Below are 17,536 nucleotides of genomic sequence, written 5' to 3'. Positions count from 1 at the left end.
CCAGGTCGTTCCACAGGTGCGACTTGTCCACTGTGGCAGCCAAGGTACAGAATTGGAATCTAGATTCGGGGTCAGAGAGAAGCACGTAGTCAGGGCTGGTTGCATAGATGCAAGGTCACAGGTTAGGTCCGAGGTCACAACAGGAATTCAAACGAAGGAGACATGGGAACACAGGCTGGTAGCTCAAACATCTGGCGGGGAGTGAAGGTAGATGTCGATCTTTATGGGAAACCCTAAAGTGCCAGCACCACCGCTGGCCCTTTAAATCTTCACGCTCCGGCGTGAAGGGGTCAGGGACGTGCGCAGCCTAGCCAGGACGGGATCAGGAGCAGGGAGAGGCGAGTACGGCCTGGGGGACGGGTGTGGCACGGGTGTGCCTGCCATCCGAGGCAACCTGTGACACTGTTGTTTTGAGATTAGAGGGGGGGGAGTGCTAAGGGAGGAGGGGGAAATAGTGTAAGAGCCTAAACAGAGAAGGGCTCTTTTAACACTCCCAGAGCCCTTCTGGTTCATTACCATAATTTTAGAAGAAAGGAGACCATGAGGCACAAATATGAGATTACCACAGTCCCGATGCATGGTAGATTTTCAATAGTCATTTTCATTTGAAACGTTTTTCAAGTTGCTTGAACATGAGGTCATATGTGACGAGGTAGCCATCATTGTTCATGTAGAGCTTGTGATCATTAGGGTTGTAGGAAAGACTCTGCACGTTCTCCATCATCTTATCTAACGCCACGCTCAGGGAGGCTTCTTTGTTGGTTTTAGTGTCGTACATGTAGAAGATCTCCTCGCTCTTCGTACTGCGGCTTCTAGTGGCATATAAGACTCCGCAGGCCATGAATGCGTTGGTGATGCCGCGCTTGAATTGAGTAGTGGTCCAGGTTTGCATCAGAGCGAGACTACTGGCATTAACTTTACCAATACGCATGTTCCCATTATCGGCTTCGGTTGTATAAATGACCCAGAGATCAACCTCATCACTCGCAAAGTCTATATCCTGCCAAGCGGATGAAGAGTAGGAGAACCGATTGTTGTAGGAGGCATCGGAGAGGAGAGCGCGCTGCATTTCCTTGGTCTCTATATTCAGTTTGCAGAGACTCTGGCTGTTATAGCAGTTGTAGTACAGAGAATTGTTGAACACAACGGCTCCACCTCCTTGTCCACAATTTTTATAATCGGTGCCCCCCCATATAGGTACTGACAGGACCTTTTCTTCTCTGGAGCTGTAGAGCAACAGATCATTATAGGAGGTGTAGAAACGTACGGTGCTCATTATTCTGCCGTCTGTAAGGAGAGGAGCTACCCACTGCAGATTTTGGTCAGCTCCAAGCATCGAGTCTCTTCCCCAGGCTCCATACTTGTAGTTGGCTCCCAACCAGTTCAGTTGTACTACAAAAGGTTTGCTGATATTCACTATTTCACCATGGTCACATTGTCCTGCACGGAAAACAGGATAACATTTGATATTTAGCCAAAATATTGATGGGTTTTCTAGGCAGTCAATATTTTATTAACCAGGGATCTCTAGGGGGTTAATTGTTCATCCAAAGTCTAATGGACCCTTGGATCTACTCTACACGCTACCTTCTTTGACTTTGGATTAGATTTGGTTCTTCATTGTCGGACTGGCCTACTGAAGTATCAGAGGATAGTCTGGTAGCTCAGACTCTAACCCAGTAGGAAACCTCAAAAATATGGCAAAAGAAGACCTTATTGGGTCACTAGGGTCTAATTTCAAGAGTGGTCCCCTAATATAATCTTATCTGCCCAGTCTGATGGTGTGGTTCTTCATATGTCAATTCTATGAAGATTAACTGCAAATATTCTCCGAGATAGGAAAGGGAATGACCTCTACCTTATGAGTTACCATAAGTCCACCTTCTGATTTAGGCTTTGTCACTTACCAATGTTGACTGGAGGAAGTGACGGGTTGGAATGGTTTTGGTTCTTTTGACACTCCTTTAGTTGTTTCTGTAGGGCAGCAATTTCTCTTCTGATCCCTAGGACGTTGTTCTTGTCATAAACCTCCATTTGGTTTACAGCGCTAGAAATGTTCCGTATCTGAGACAAAAGAAAGCACGTTACACCGAATCTGTAGAGAGCAGGTGGTCACCGAGCTGTAACATTACAGAGGGATTATCTAATATATGAAGCTGGGTATATGTATGTATGTGTGTGTTTGTATGTATGTACCCCACAATTTCCAAAATCCACTTATTACCACCATACACAGGAGCCAATGGGGCTCCGCAGCCACATTTCCGTCGGGTTTCCCAAATTTTTCTGTTTTGCTCCGATTTTTGCCGGGATTATGGCGCAAGTGATCGGATTGCGCCGGCTTTCACGCGACAGAAATCGGGGGTGGGTGGCCGTCGGACAACCCGACGGATTCGGAAAAACCGCAGAATTAAAAAAAAGAAATGTGTCGCAAAATCAGCACTCACATGCACCAGGAAGAAGAAGGTGAACTCCGGTGGACCTCGGAGCAGCAGCGACACCAGCTGGATATCGAGCGCACCACCTTAGTGAATCCTGGCAGACCCGAATCCTCGTCGGAGAACACGCCGCGGGATCGCGACTGGACCGGGTAAGTAAATGAGCTCGATTGTCTGCTGCTGCTGTGGCAGTTGGAAGCTGTGCTGTGATTGGTTGCTGTTCTGCCACAGGTCATTAATATGAGCTCTGAGGTTTGATTGGTTGCTATAGGCAATGAGTAGAAGACACTTATGTGTGAGGTAAGATGGATAACGATACAGAGATGGGGGAGATTTGTCAGAAATGTCTGAGGTAAAAATGTTCCAGTTGCCCATGGAAGCCAATTAGAGATCAGCTTTCATTTTATAAACAGCTGTGGGAAAATGAAATTTAAGCTCCGATTGGCTGCCATGGGCAACTAGAACAGTTCTGCTTTCAGACACTTCTGATAAATCTCCCCATAGAGAAAGTGACAGTCACAGACAGAGACACAGACAGAGACAGACAGAGAAAACCAGAGTCAGAGACAGACAGAGACAGTCAGAGATATATAGAGACAGTCAGAGACAGTCGGAGATGGAGACAGACAGAGAAAACCAGAGTCAGAGACAGACAGAGACAGTCAGACACAGGCAGAGACAGTCAGACAGACACAGGTAGAGTCACTCAAAGACAGAAACGGTCAGAGACAGTCAGAGGTAGAGACAGTCCATCAGACCTGACTGAGACATCTGAGATAGAGACTAGAGATGGTCAAAAACAGTTGGAGACAGAGACAGATAGACACAGACAGTCACAGACAATCAGAGACAGAAATTGTCACAGAGACAGTCAGAGACAGTCAAAGACACAGAGACAGTCAGAGAGAAAGAGATACAAATAAAATATTTTTTGTTGACCCATTCTTTTTTTTTTATATAGCTATGAGCAGTTAATTGCTATCCTGGGCAGTGGCAGAAGCACCAGCTAGTCTACTATATAAAGCTGCATGTATGTATATATGTATCAAGTTATAAAATTTACTCTCAAAAGTGATAAATGTGGCCATTATTTGGTAGATCTCGCACATGCGGCTTCAAAATCTGCCCTACTGGTTCTTATACTCCTTCTTGGCAGAGTGACTACATTCTTGTTCTTGCTGGAGTATATACAAAGGTAGGGAGCAGTCTGGGACCTGGGAGTGGTATAAAGGTAGGGAGCAGTCTGGGACCTGGGGGTGGTATAAAGGTAGGGAGCAGTCTGGGTCCTGGGAGTGGTATAAAGGTAGGGAGTAGTCTGGGTCCTGGGAGTGGTATAAAGGTAGGGAGTAGTCTGGGTCCTGGGAGTGGTATAAAGGTAGGGAGCAGTCTGGGTCCTGGGAGTGGTATAAAGGTAGGGAGCAGTCTGGGTCCTGGGAGTGGTATAAAGGTAGGGAGCAGTCTGGGTCCTGGGAGTGGTATAAAGGTAGGGAGCAGTCTGGGTCCTGGGAGTGGTATAAAGGTAGGGAGCAGTCTGGGTCCTGGGAGTGGTATAAAGGTAGGGAGAAGTCTGGGTCCTGGGAATAGTATAAAGGTAGGGAGCAGTCTGGGTACTGGGAGTGGTATAAAGGTAGGGAGCAGTCTGGGTCCCGGGAATGGTATAAAGGTAGGGAGCAGTCTGGGACCTGGGGGTGGTATAAAGGTAGGGAGCAGTCTGGGTCCTGGGAGTGGTATAAAGGTAGGGAGCAGTCTGGGACCTGGGGGTGGTATAAAGGTAGGGAGCAGTCTGGGTCCTGGGAATGGTATAAAGGTAGGGAGCAGTCTGGGTCCTGGGAGTGGTGCTGTTAAAAATTCCCATGTTGTTTATGGCTACACTTTGGTGGTGGGCCGGGCTTAGACAAGTGGGCAGGGTCAGTAAATCATAAGATGGTTGGGTTGATGAGTAGCAGTGATTATTATTGCTGATAATTTTATTATAATAGATGGAGGTCTTATACTCATAAACTAAATGTGTTAAGCACTGAGGCAAACCAATGTATATAGGGAGCCTATTTTTTATGGACCATATGTTTCCAAGTTTTATATGGTCTCAGCCATGTCTCTCCCTAAGCCAGAGGTGGCACTCAGAGCTTGATTATCATTGTAGCCTCTTCTCCGGACCCATGATTCATCCTGTTAGGACTTTAGGGGCTAAAATACAATAACAATCCAAATTTCTCCTTCTTTCTCTTGAATTGGTGTAATCAGGGCGCCAATACGTTTGAAACCTGTGAATTACATTGAATTTGCATTTGGCACTTTGTGAAAATATCTCTTTTTTTGCTTGTAGTTTTGGCACTCCTAAAAGGTTCGCCATCACTGCCCTAAGCCATCACATTAGGCCACCAATGGCCTACTATTATCATACACTTATGTTTCTACCTTCAAGACCAACCCAAGGGGTTTTTCCCTCTACTGTAGGGCTCGTAAACTGTGTCTTAACCAAATCTCACTCACCTCCTGGTACAGAGTCTCCACCAGAACATTGGTTCCATTCATAGAAGATTTCAGCTGCAGTATCAGAGCCTCCATTTCTCTAATCTCCAACTTCACCAACTCAAAGTCCAGCTCCGTGTATGACTGACCACCCATCTCCATCACCTCCACACGCTTGGTCAGGTTCACCAGTCTCCATGGAGATAGCCAGTGTCCTCTCATAGTGCTGGATCTGTAATATGACATCACTTGATTTATCTTAATGGAAAACTATCACGAGGAACCTACTATGAGAAGTAGATCTGATGGTAGATTCCTTCTGCTGCCTCCTCCCTAATCTGTAATTTAATAATCTTGTAACCTGACCTAACTGGTTCAAAACTTTATTTTTGTAATATGTAAATAACTGCAGAGGCTACTGGGGCGTGTACTAGTCTGGCTGGACACTGGGATCTAAGGCTATGCCCCACCCCAGTAGCCTCTGCAGTTAATTTACATATTACAAAAATAAAGTTTTTAACAAATTAGATTAGTATTCAGGATTATTAAATTACATATTAGAGCAGAGGCAGCAGGAGGAATCTACCATTATATCTACTCCAGATATTGGTTTTCTCATGGTAGGTTTCCTTTAATTAATAGGAAAATATTGTAAATCTATGAATTTCAGCCAATAGTTCAATTCTAAAGTAAGAAAACTTTAGCAATGTTTTATACTGGAACAACCCCAAAATATTTCCTTACCTTTGTGATTTGCTGCTCGACCTTGATACTCAGGTTCCGGTGGGATATTTCCAGGATCTCCAAACGATCTGCTGGGAATGTAGAATCCGGGAGAACAACGGAGCAATGACAGACGCCCTGATCGTCCGAAGAGCCCTCGAAAGTTTTAATCTGTTGAAAAGTAACAATGTTAGTGCCTTATGGTGATTAATGAATTGTGACTAGAGATGAGCGAGCACTAAAATGCTCGGGTGCTCGTTATTCGAGATGAACTTTTCCTGATGCTCGAGTGCTCGTCTCGAATAACGAGCCCCATTGAAGTCAATGGGAGACCTGAGCATTTTTTTAGTAAGAGAGAACATTAAAAGAACAGTGCATAATAAAATATTCCAGATGTTTCCTGATGTTTTGCTTGTAAGAACACATTGAAATAACAATATTCTTCACATTCCAGATGTTCCGAACATCTCCGAACCTAGGGGGAGACACGCGCGCACACCTGGAAAGTGAAGAATAGTGTTATTTCAATGTGTTCTTACAAGCAAAACATCAGGAAACATCTGGGATATTTTATTCTGCAATAAAAATACTGTTCCTCACTTTCTTTTATTAATTTAATGCTCGATCTCGAGCAGGGGAAATACTCGTCCGAGTAACGAGCCGGTCCGAGTATGCTAATACTCCACCAAGCAGTATACTCGGACGAGTATACTCGCTCATCTCTAATTGTGACCAAAGGTTGGACCCTTTATTGGAAGCATAAGAGGAGAGAACATTTTATTCTTAAAGACACTTCCAATGATTATATTAAATTAATAAAGTCAGGTGATATGATAGAAATGGTATGTACCTCCTACAATGCCAGTCATAGAGCCCCTAGTAATGTTCATTGAATGCCTGACCAATATGGCCACCACCCTGTGCCACTGTCACTTCAGGGAAGTATGCAAATATGTTTTCCAAAGTGTTAAATGGAAAACAATGGGGGTCATTTACTAAGGGCCCGATTCGCGTTTTCCCGACGTGTTACCCGAATATTTCCGATTTGCGGCGATTGTACCTGAATTGCCCAGGGATTTTGGCGCACGTGATCGGATTGTGGCACATCGGCACCGGTATGCACGTGACGGAAATCGGGGGGCGTGGCCGAACGAAAACCTGACGTATTCGGAAAAAACGCCGCATTTAAAAACCTAAAATGTGTCGCTTGGGAAGCGCTTACCTTCACCTGGTCCAGCTCGGTGTATTCCAGTGCGTTCAGATGATTTTCACCGCAGCAGCGCCACCTGGTGGACGGCGGAGGAACTACCTTCATAAATCCCGTCCGGACCCGAATCCTGTGCAGAGAACGCGCCGCTGGATCGCGAATGGGCCGGGTAAGTAAATCTGCCCCAATGCCTCCTTTTGCTACCTTGAAAGGCAGCCCCCTTAACACCAAGTATGACCTCCAAGAAGTCTAAAACTATGGTGTGGGATCAAGCCAAACCAGTATATCTATTCTATAAGGAACAGACTCCCAACTGTAGACAGCGCTGTTTTGACCTGGTTGGCTCTCCTCAGTACAGCGTAGGGAACTGGACAGGCTATTGACTAGGCCTTTAATCTTTCCCTAAGGAGAACACCTACTGTCACTTCATTGAGCTCTGCTGACGCCGGCACCACCATTTCCAGCCAAGCCGAGAGCTTCAACAAGCGACTGTAAGCCCTGACAAGGGAAGTTTCATTTTACTTGTTACCCTGCATTGGTCAGATGGTTTCCCGGGAAAAAGAAAATTCTTAATCCCTTTAATTAGTCATGTCCAGACTACGCGATACTGAAGTCCATGTGAATCCTGGACTACAGTAACAATTCAGCAAGATGGACGTTCTCAAAAATAATGTACCAGAATTAAAACCGAAAAAAAAGATTTGAAAAAATTGGGGCACATTTCTTACCCGGTCCAGCCGCGATCCCGTGACGCGTTGTCCGACGAGGATTCGGGTTCTGCTGGGATTTACTAAGGTCGTACGCATGTGTCGCTGCTGCGCCGAGGTCCGCCAGAGTTCACCTTCTTCGTCCCGGTGCATGTAAGTGCGACACAAATCGTTTTTTAAATTCCGCGTTTTTTTCGAATCCGTCGGGTAGTCCAACTGCCACGCCCTCTGATTTCTGTTGAGTGAAAGCCGTGCTGCACTGTGTTTTTATAATTTTATATTGTCTTATCTCATCAGATCCTCACCAAACCCTAACATAACCAAGATAATGGGGCAAATTTACTTATCTGTCCGGAGGAGTCCAGTGCATTGTCCGTGTATAATGCCCTGTGCCGCGATTCACTAAGAACCTGCGCCTGATATCCTGCATGTGTCGCTTCCCCGCTCAGGTCCCCGGAGTTCACCTTCTTCTTCCTGGTGCATGTAAGTGCATTGTCCATGTATAATGCGCTGTGCGGTGAGTCACTAAGATCGTGCACCCGATATCCTGCATGTGTCGCTTCCCCCGCTCAGGTCCCCGGAGTTCACCTTCTTCTTCCTGGTGCATGTAAGTGCATTGTCCGTGTATAATGTGCTGTGCGGGGAGTCACTAAGATCCTGCACCCGATATCCTGCATGTGTCGCTTCCCCCGCTCAGGTCCCCGGAGTTCACCTTCTTCTTCCTGGTGCATGTAAGTGCATTGTCCGTGTATAATGTGCTGTGCGGGGAGTCACTAAGATCCTGCACCCGATATCCTGCATGTGTCACTTCCCCGCTCAGGTCCCTGGAGTTCACCTTCTTCTTCCTGGTGCATGTAAGTGCATTGTCCGTGTATAATGTGCTGTGCGGGGAGTCACTAAGATCCTGCACCCGATATCCTGCATGTGTCGCTTCCCCCGCTCAGGTCCCCGGAGTTCACCTTCTTCTTCCTGGTGCATGTAAGTGCATTGTCCGTGTATAATGTGCTGTGCGGGGAGTCACTAAGATCCTGCACCCGATATCCTGCATGTGTCGCTTCCCCACTCAGGCCCCCGGAGTTCACCTTCTTCTTCCTGGTTCATGTAAGTGCATTGTCCATGTATAATGCGCTGTGCGGGGAGTCACTAAGATCGTGCGCCTGATATCCTGCATGTGTCGCTTCCCCGCTCAGGTCCCCGGAGTTCACCTTCTTCTTCCTGGTGCATGTAAGTGCATTGTCCGTGTATAATGCGCTGTGCGGGGAGTCACTAAGATCGTGCGCCCGATATCCTGCATGTGTCGCTTCCCCGCTCAGGTCCCCGGAGTTCACCTTCTTCTTCCTGGTGCATGTAAGTGCATTGTCCGTGTATAATGCGCTGTGCAGGGAGTCACTAAGATCCTGTGCCCGATATCCTGCATGTGTCACTTCCCCGCTCAGGTCCCCGGAGTTCACCTTCTTCTTCCTGGAGCATGTAAGTGCATTGTCCGTGTATAATGCGCTGTGCGGGGAGTCACTAAGATCGTGTGCCCGATATCCTGCATGTGTCTCTTCCCCGCTCAGGTCCCCGGAGTTCACCTTCTTCTCTCTGGTGCATGTAAGTGCATTGTCCGTGTATAATGCGCTGTGCGGGGAGTCACTAAGATCCTGCACCCGATATCCTGCATGTGTCGCTTCCCCGCTCAGGTCCCCGGAGTTCACCTTCTTCTTCCTGGTGCATGTAAGTGCATTGTCCGTGTATAATGCGCTGTGCGGGGAGTCACTAAGATCGTGCGCCCGATATCCTGCATGTGTCACTTCCCCGCTCAGGTCCCCGGAGTTCACCTTCTTCTTCCTGGTGCATGTAAGTGCATTGTCCGTGTATAATGTGCTGTGTGGGGAGTCACTAAGATCGTGCGCCCGATATCCTGCATGTGTCACTTCCCCGCTCAGGTCCCCGGAGTTCACCTTCTTCTTCCTGGTGCATGCAAGTGCATTGTCTGTGTATAATGCGCTGTGCGGGGAGTCACTAAGATCCTGCGCCCGATATCCTGCATGTGTCACTTCCCCGCTCAGGTCCCCGGAGTTCACCATCTTCTTCCTGGTGCATGTAAGTGCTTGATCTTGAAAGTTAAATCCCGCGCTCAGTCCGAATCAGTTGATCATCCGCCCCCCCCCCCGATTTCTGTCGCATGAAAGCAGCGCAGCTGCGCCACAATCCGATCGCGTGCGACACGCAACCCTTAGTAAATAAGCCCCAATCTCTCATTCTCTTTTTACCATACTATATTTACTTTCTCACCTTTCTCAGTTTTTATTTTCTTAAATCATTTTGTGGTTTATTTTTATAAGTTGTCAGTACATAAATATTTAGCATTGCATGTAAACAGTAAAAATTAGCAGTGATAACCGTACAAAGCTGAAGTGTTAGGTTGGAAGCAGCCCCGGTGCACCGATATCTCACTGAACACAGCACAGCCCTCCCCCCCTCCGCTCTGAGTAACTGCTGTAGGATATATCATCAACAATCTGTAACATTGGAATCCTTCTATATGAAATAGATCCTAATATGAAATGATGACTCCATTCACTTTCAAATGGAAATCTTAGGGGCCCAATATAAAGTGCTAAAACCTGGGGCCCACCAGAGGAATCTCTAATGCTCCGGTGGTCCAGTCCGACACTCAGCGCCGCTCACCGTTTATAGTCTTCAAAGCTTTATTTAATTTCTTCTTAAAAGACAGGAGAGCAGGTCAGGGTAGGTGGGGGCAGGGATGCATGTGCAACACACCCTCTCAAGATTAATGCCCTCTAATTAAAGGGGTTGTCCGAGTTCTGAAAAAAAACTAAGGGTTGACGGGAGGGCGGTGCTTAAAAAAATAAAGTCCTACTTACCTTTCGGTGCCCCCCGATTCATCTTCCGGCCGGCCGCGGCCGGGCACGCCTACCCGTCCCTATTCACAGCATTGTGTATGGGGGCCGGAAGGTTGTCGGGTCCGGCCGGAAGCTGAGTCCAGCGCTGCTCCGGCGGCCATGTTTGTTTACTTGGTGCCCGGACTGGAGCGACAGCAGCGCTGGATACCGGAGTAGGACTATTTTTTTAAGCAGCCCCCTCCCTGCCATCCTTAGTTTTTCTCAGAACTCTGACAACCCCTGTAAGCCCAAACACTTATTTGTAGTTTTAACTCCCGCTCTTGCAGGGCCCTTACTAGGAGAGGCTGGACCTCTTCTGAATGGGATCTCCCCTTCCCTTTAAATAAAGTAACATATCTGTACACTCACACATATTCATACAATCACTCACATTAATACACTCATACATACAGTACATACACATGAAATACACACATATACAGTTTATATACATTATTGTATTACACATACAATATATATGTACCCTATATATACACACACATGTAAACAGTATTAACACACATACATACAGCATAAACACACCATATACACACATACATACAGCATAAAAACACCATATACACACATACATACAGCATAAAAACACCATATACACACATACATACAGCATAAAAACACCATATACACACATATATACACCATATACACACACCATATACACACATATATACACCATATACACACACCATATACACACATATATACACCATATACACACACCATATACACACATATATACACCATATACACACACCATATACACACATATATACACCATATACACACACCATATACACACATATATACAGCATAAACACACCATATACAGGCAGCCCCAGGGTTACGTACAAGATAGGTTCCATTGGTTTGTTCTTAAGTTGAATTTGTATGTAAGCAAAACTGTATATTTTATAATTGTAATTCTAGACAATTTTTTTTTTTGCCCCAGTGACAATCGGAGTTTCAAAACTTTTTGCTGTAATGGGACCAAGGATTATCAATAAAGCTTCATTACAGACACCTTACAGCTGATCATTGCAGCCGGGGACTATAGTAACATCCAGAGAGGTCACCAGAGGTCACAGGGGGCAGAGGGGTCCGTCTGTAACTAGGGTTCGTCTGTAAGTCAGATGTCCTTAAGTAGGGGACTGCCTGTACACACATACACACACCATATACACTGTAAATAACTGTGAATCTCCTCCATTCATTAGGGTGGCCGGTCCCCTGACACTGAGGCCCCATAGCATCTGTTATGGCTGCTACCCCTGTAGTTACGCCCCTACCCTCTTGTGCCCTCCTCAAAAAAAAAAAAACGGCCCCATAAACCGGTTCAAATCACAAAAATTGCTGTCTTCCCCACATATTACTACTAAACTTCAATGCATAAAAATAAGTTTCCATGAGAGATGCCCTTGTATTTCGGTATGTAATAGGGAAGCACAGCCCCCATAGTCCTGGGATAATCCCAACGGGCCGAGGGAAGTGACTTGTCCTTATGTAAAGAGGTTTGTATTAAAAATGTCATTTCTATATGAAGAAGCAATGGACACCCCCCCCCCCACCCCTCTCCCCCAAAGTAAATTGGAAAGTCCGTCTGTTCTGTATTCAGACCTACAATTAAACATAACTTTAGCAATTAAGATTGGTTTGTTAGTGTAAATTATGATACAAAAAAGCAGATTATTGTCTTAGAACTCACCCGACCGGCTGCATAATTGTGCCCAATGCCAAGGAGGAGGATGATGACGGAGAACATGGTGTCTTCTGTAGCGTTCACTATTGTTTACCCTCTATGTATACAACGATGTGGATGCAAAGCTCCTCCCCTTCGAATATGAGCTCGAAACATACAATGACACGTATACAGGTAATTAGAGGAATAATCCTGGGACTGTGCTGTGAACTTTGGGGACAAAATATCCAAAATTTCACCCTTTGTATTAGAAAAGATTGATCATTTATAGTTTTATCAGGTTAAGACAGGGAAAGGGGAAATAGAAAATACTAGATTAGTTCTTAAAAAAATGGTGCAAAGATTTAGAACTGTCTCATATATAACGATGGATTTTCATCACATTCTCAAATATGACTTGTGTCTGTCAATCTTCAACATTTTCTTTAATACAATGAAGTCCCAAAGGATAAGTTTAAAATGCAGAATTTTTCACATACTAATAGAATTCCTTTTATGTATATAGCGCACACCGGTAACGCAGCGCTGCACAGAAGTTGCCAAATGGTCCCTGTCCTAAATGGGGCTCACAATCTAATCAGCCTACCAGTATGTTTTGGAGTGTGGGAGGAAACCGGAGGAAACCCCCGCAAACAGAGAGAAAATACAAACTCTGCAGATGTTTACCTGGATGGGACTTGAGCGCAGGACCCCAGCGCTGCAAGGCTGTAGTGCTAACCACTGAGCCACCGTGCTGCAAGGATGTAGTGCAGACCACTGGTCCACTGTGATGCAGTTAGGAAAACTCACGACTAGAATACTGTACACAAAACAAACTACTAGTCTGAGTGCAGGCTGACAGAACGGAGCAAGAGGGCGAACTAACCCTGCGCTGATCTATGGACTAGACCCTACCAAGGCAGAAACCCCCTTGAAGGTAGGGAGCCTCTGCCGCAGGAACCTCCTATCTACCCTGCAAGGCCCTGGGAGGTGAGAGGAACTCACATAGGTCTGTCAGCCGCAGTGAGGTGATACGGACAGAAAAACTGCAGCGTGGGCGTTAGGACGGTATTCAGACAGGGGAAAAACAGGACCAACAAGGATGAAACAAGCGGGGTTCAAGACAGCATAAGAAACCAAAGCAGACACGAGGAAAGAAACTAAAGATGTACAGACACAGAACATAGAAGGGTAAGCAGAACCGCCGGGTCACACCAGAGGGTACGTCAAGGTCAAACCACAAGACAAGGGAGCGTAACCCAACAGGTGAATACACTACCAGGGGGAAGCAAACAATGATACAGGAGACCAGGAATACAGCGGCTGTGAGCTCCAGAAGGACAAACACTGGCACAGGGGGAAGGTCCAGATCCAATTTATGCAGAACCGCCCCCAGAATCCCATAGGAGCAGGAACCCAGGCTGATTCAGAAGACAGACAGCCTGAGGCCGCGGTCACATGCACCGCTAGGCGCACAGGGGGAGGTCCTCGGCCCGAACGCACATGCGTTTCCAGAAAAACGCATGCGATCGGCTTAACAATCACATGCATTTCCCTGGAAACGCATGTGCGTTCGGGCCAAGGACCGCCCCCTGTGCGCTAGCATCACGTTATGAACGGACGTCTAGCGGTACATGTGACTGCGGCCTAAACTTCCCAAAAGCGCACGCGTGCTGGATGCCCGCTGACCCGCGCGTGCAGCAGGGTTAACTCGCTGCAGACAGGGGGTGGAGCCGGCGCGGAGACGCGCAGAAACTCAGGGAGGACCGCTAGCATTGTCAGCATGGAGGGTAGAAGGACCAGCAGACGCGGTGTCCCTTCCAGCGGACCTGACAGATGTCCTTGGAAGTTATTGTGATTGATAAGTGAGAAGGGTTGGGAAATGTTACTATATCTAGTTTTCCAGCTATTTGGGATGACGTTGAATATTAGTAGTAAGCGTAGAAGGGCTATAGGTAAAGCTTTACTCTTTCAAGGGTTTGGAAATCCAACAATATTTCACTTATATTCGTATCCTGTTATGTCCATATTCTCCCTTCTATATTCCTCTCCTGGGTTACTGCTGAGTTGAGCGTCTGAACCCAATCACAGACTTCAGCCGATAGTTTGGGTTTGACTTTCAAGCTCACCCGGAAAAGTTAGTTGATGGGCTAATAAGCAGCCAATTCACCAGTTTCTCGTCGTAACCAAACCTGATGGATTAATATGTCAAGGTGCTGAAGTTTGAAGGGGGCTTTCGGGCTGAGCCTTTCTCTATGCGACAAACACCAACTGGTAACATCTGCAATCGGTGAAGCCGTGAGGGCGGCAATAATTTACCTAGGATAGTCATCAGGGAGCAGCAATTTATACAGCAAAACAGCTTACAGTGTGAGACTCCTGGCCTGTCACTCGGCACGATCTGTAATGGTGTGCTTGTGGCACACTGTGATAGGTCAGCAGCCACTACACCAGACAGTATCTATAATTCTGTAGTATTGCAGTGTATGGTATAAGTGAACAGACCTCTGGGACCTGAATGGGTCCGCTCATCACTACTGTTGGGCGGAAAAAGACATGGGACATGGACAGGATCTGTTACGAGTGGCCCAGGACAATAGATTAGCTCGGCATCCCACACAATTTACCTTCATGTCTATCTATACCTAAGATAGATTCCCATATAATGGCAGCTAAGACACAGCAGCCCAGCTCTATGTGAAGTGGATGCCTATACAATGGCGGCTTAGATACAGCAGCTCAGCTCTACGTAAGGTAGATGTCGACATAATGACAGTTGCTCTGCTTAGATATAGAAGAGCATTTACATGTAGACATCTCTATAATATTGTATAGATACTATCTGTGCACAGAAGCGATGAAGCTTTTGAAGTTTTCTCTGAATATAGTAAAAATGAGGTGAATGGGGTAAACTATGATCCTTACAGCTGCATATTTCTCTATAGCATCACTTATTTACCTAATTACTAACCTGCTGCCACTTCTAACAATAAAATGATATTGATATCCCTGGAGACATGTATGGAAGATTGCATCATAAATCTCAGTGCTCAGAATAAGACTATAAGGGATTTACAATGCCTAAATCGCAAGATCAACGGAAACCAAAGTGTTGTACGGTTCCACTGTATGGTAAACACCTCTATAATGGAGATTAGATACCGGTTTCACACAGTGAGAAGTATTTATGGTCCAGTTACATCCAGGTAGGTCTTTTTGGATTGTAGTGACAGGACTGGATGAAAATATCATGTATAATACTGTAACGCTTGTAGATGGCTACACTGTATATGGACCTACTGAGGGGATAATCACCTGCCATTCTGTACTGTCATATTTTTTAGTGCGATGATATGGGTTGAAGGATTTATGATACTTTGTGCCCCCCCTCCCCCTGACTTATGGGCCCAGTCGAAACTGTGACTGTTGCGATCTCTACAGTCTCATCACTGTCTGCTGGGGTTCCTTGAGGACAATAGCTGTATGATCAGTTAAAATATGTGAAATATTTGCCTTCCCCCTCTCCGGCGCCTCCACATTACGACACATGTACCTGACGTCTATTTGACTTGTTTTTTATTGAGTTATTTAAAATTTACACCACGTTATCTTCCTAATATACATGTTAAGCAACTCATGCTTTATTAACCCCTTAAGGACGCAGGGTTTTTTCGCTCATTTCTCGCTCTCCACCTTCAATAACCGTTTTTATATTTTGATATTTGATAGATACTGTTTATTATGTTTTATATCAGTTCTAGGGAAATTTGAAATTTGATTTGATTTGAAATTTTAGGTTTTTTTAACCTTTTTTTTAATTATTTTTGAAACTTTTTTGTCTCAAAAAAATTCACCACAGAAAGAAAAAACTCTGATACATGTGTCACCCGTGTTCCTCCAAGTGCTCCCGTGGCCCCCGCTTCCCCGGACTCACCTGTCCCGGCTCTTGGTCTCCGTTGGACTGCCGTGCGCACGTGAAAACCAGGTTCCACTTAGACTCCGGTTCCAGGTGTCGGCTATTACCATCTCCCGCGGTGGTCCGGAGGGTCCACTGATCCGTACCCTGACAGCATGTCCCCCACTGCATCTAACTTGTTGATACACTCCAATTTTGTCCTTTTTAGTAACCATACGCGACCTCCTCCTCTACGTAGTGGTGTAACTTAATCAATTAGGCAAAATTTGAAAACTGTCTCTGTTTGTGTTCCGTTTCTGTAAAATGTTTGGTGACTGGTAAATCTCTCTGTTTTTACCTAATGATGTACCTGTGTTGGTTCCCTCTGGTTTTTGGTCTAAAGAGGTCACCAACAAAGTACAAATTACAGGGAAACTGAAGCAGGTATATCCCTATTCAGCAGTAACACGGGAGGAAGGTCTTTATCTTAGACGTCCCCCCATATTTGCATGTTGGAATATATTGACTTTCATTATCAATTTACAATTCTTGCAACGGAGAAGTTTTTTTGGAGAAGATAAAAAAAAGTTGTTCTTTTACTGTATCCTTATTGATTTCAATTAGTGGCTAAAAATATCTCTTATTTTGGAATTTTTCAGAAAGGATATAAAAATGACACATTGGGGGTCATTTACTAAGGGCCCGAATCGCGTTTTTCCGACGGGTTATCCGAAAATTTCCGATTTGCGCCGATTTTCCCTGAATTGCCCCGGAATTTTGGCGCACGTGATCGGATTGTGGCGCATCAGCGCTGGCATTCACGCGACAGAAATCGGGGGCGTGGCCGTACGAAAACCCAACGGATTCGGAAAAACCGCCGCATTTAAAATAAAAAAGTGTCGCTTGACACGCGCTTACCTGCACCCAGCGTAGGGCGGTGAACTTCAGTGCACTCCGATGAACTTCAGCGCAGCAGCGACACCTGGTGGACTTCGGGGGAACTACCTTAGTGAATCGCTGGAAGACCCGAATCCGCCACAAAGAATGCGCCGCTGGATCGCGACAGGACCAAATAGGTAAATCTGCCCCTTTGACTCTAAAGAACCCAATCCACACTCCGGGAACCTTTACTGCCCCATTCTCTTGCCTTTCTAAATCTGGATAAACCTTAGGATAGAACATAGATCCTATTATTGAGACCTGTCAAGAACCGCGCCCAATTGTCCCATATCCCTCTGTAGGATCTAGGAAATCTATTAATGAGACCATTAAGCCTCTTCTATTTAGCCTCTCACTATAATGAGACTATGAAGCCACGGGAAGACCAAGGATTTCCAATTTGTAGGAATAGACAACAACGCACCGGCGCGCTTGCTTCTGATTTTATTGAACTAATTGGGTACATGATACAATTTTATACATTTCCCTAGAAGCGTAAAATTATACAATAATCAAAATTTATAACAAAGTAATCACAAAATTCAGTTTCATTGAGGTAGGAATCCTTAAA

At 45.7% G+C, this 17,536-nt stretch overlaps 1 pseudogene; it reads right to left on the bottom strand.

Moving 5' to 3' along the window:
• Positions 1–594: 594 nt before the first annotated feature.
• On the bottom strand, positions 595–12,221 carry LOC140076559 (olfactomedin-4-like; annotated as a pseudogene).
• Positions 12,222–17,536: the final 5,315 nt, after the last annotated feature.

This window comes from Engystomops pustulosus, chromosome 9 (assembly GCF_040894005.1).
Source record: "Engystomops pustulosus chromosome 9, aEngPut4.maternal, whole genome shotgun sequence".
Classification (NCBI taxonomy): Eukaryota; Metazoa; Chordata; class Amphibia; order Anura; family Leptodactylidae; genus Engystomops; species Engystomops pustulosus.
This window is presented reverse-complemented; position numbering and strand designations above follow the sequence as displayed.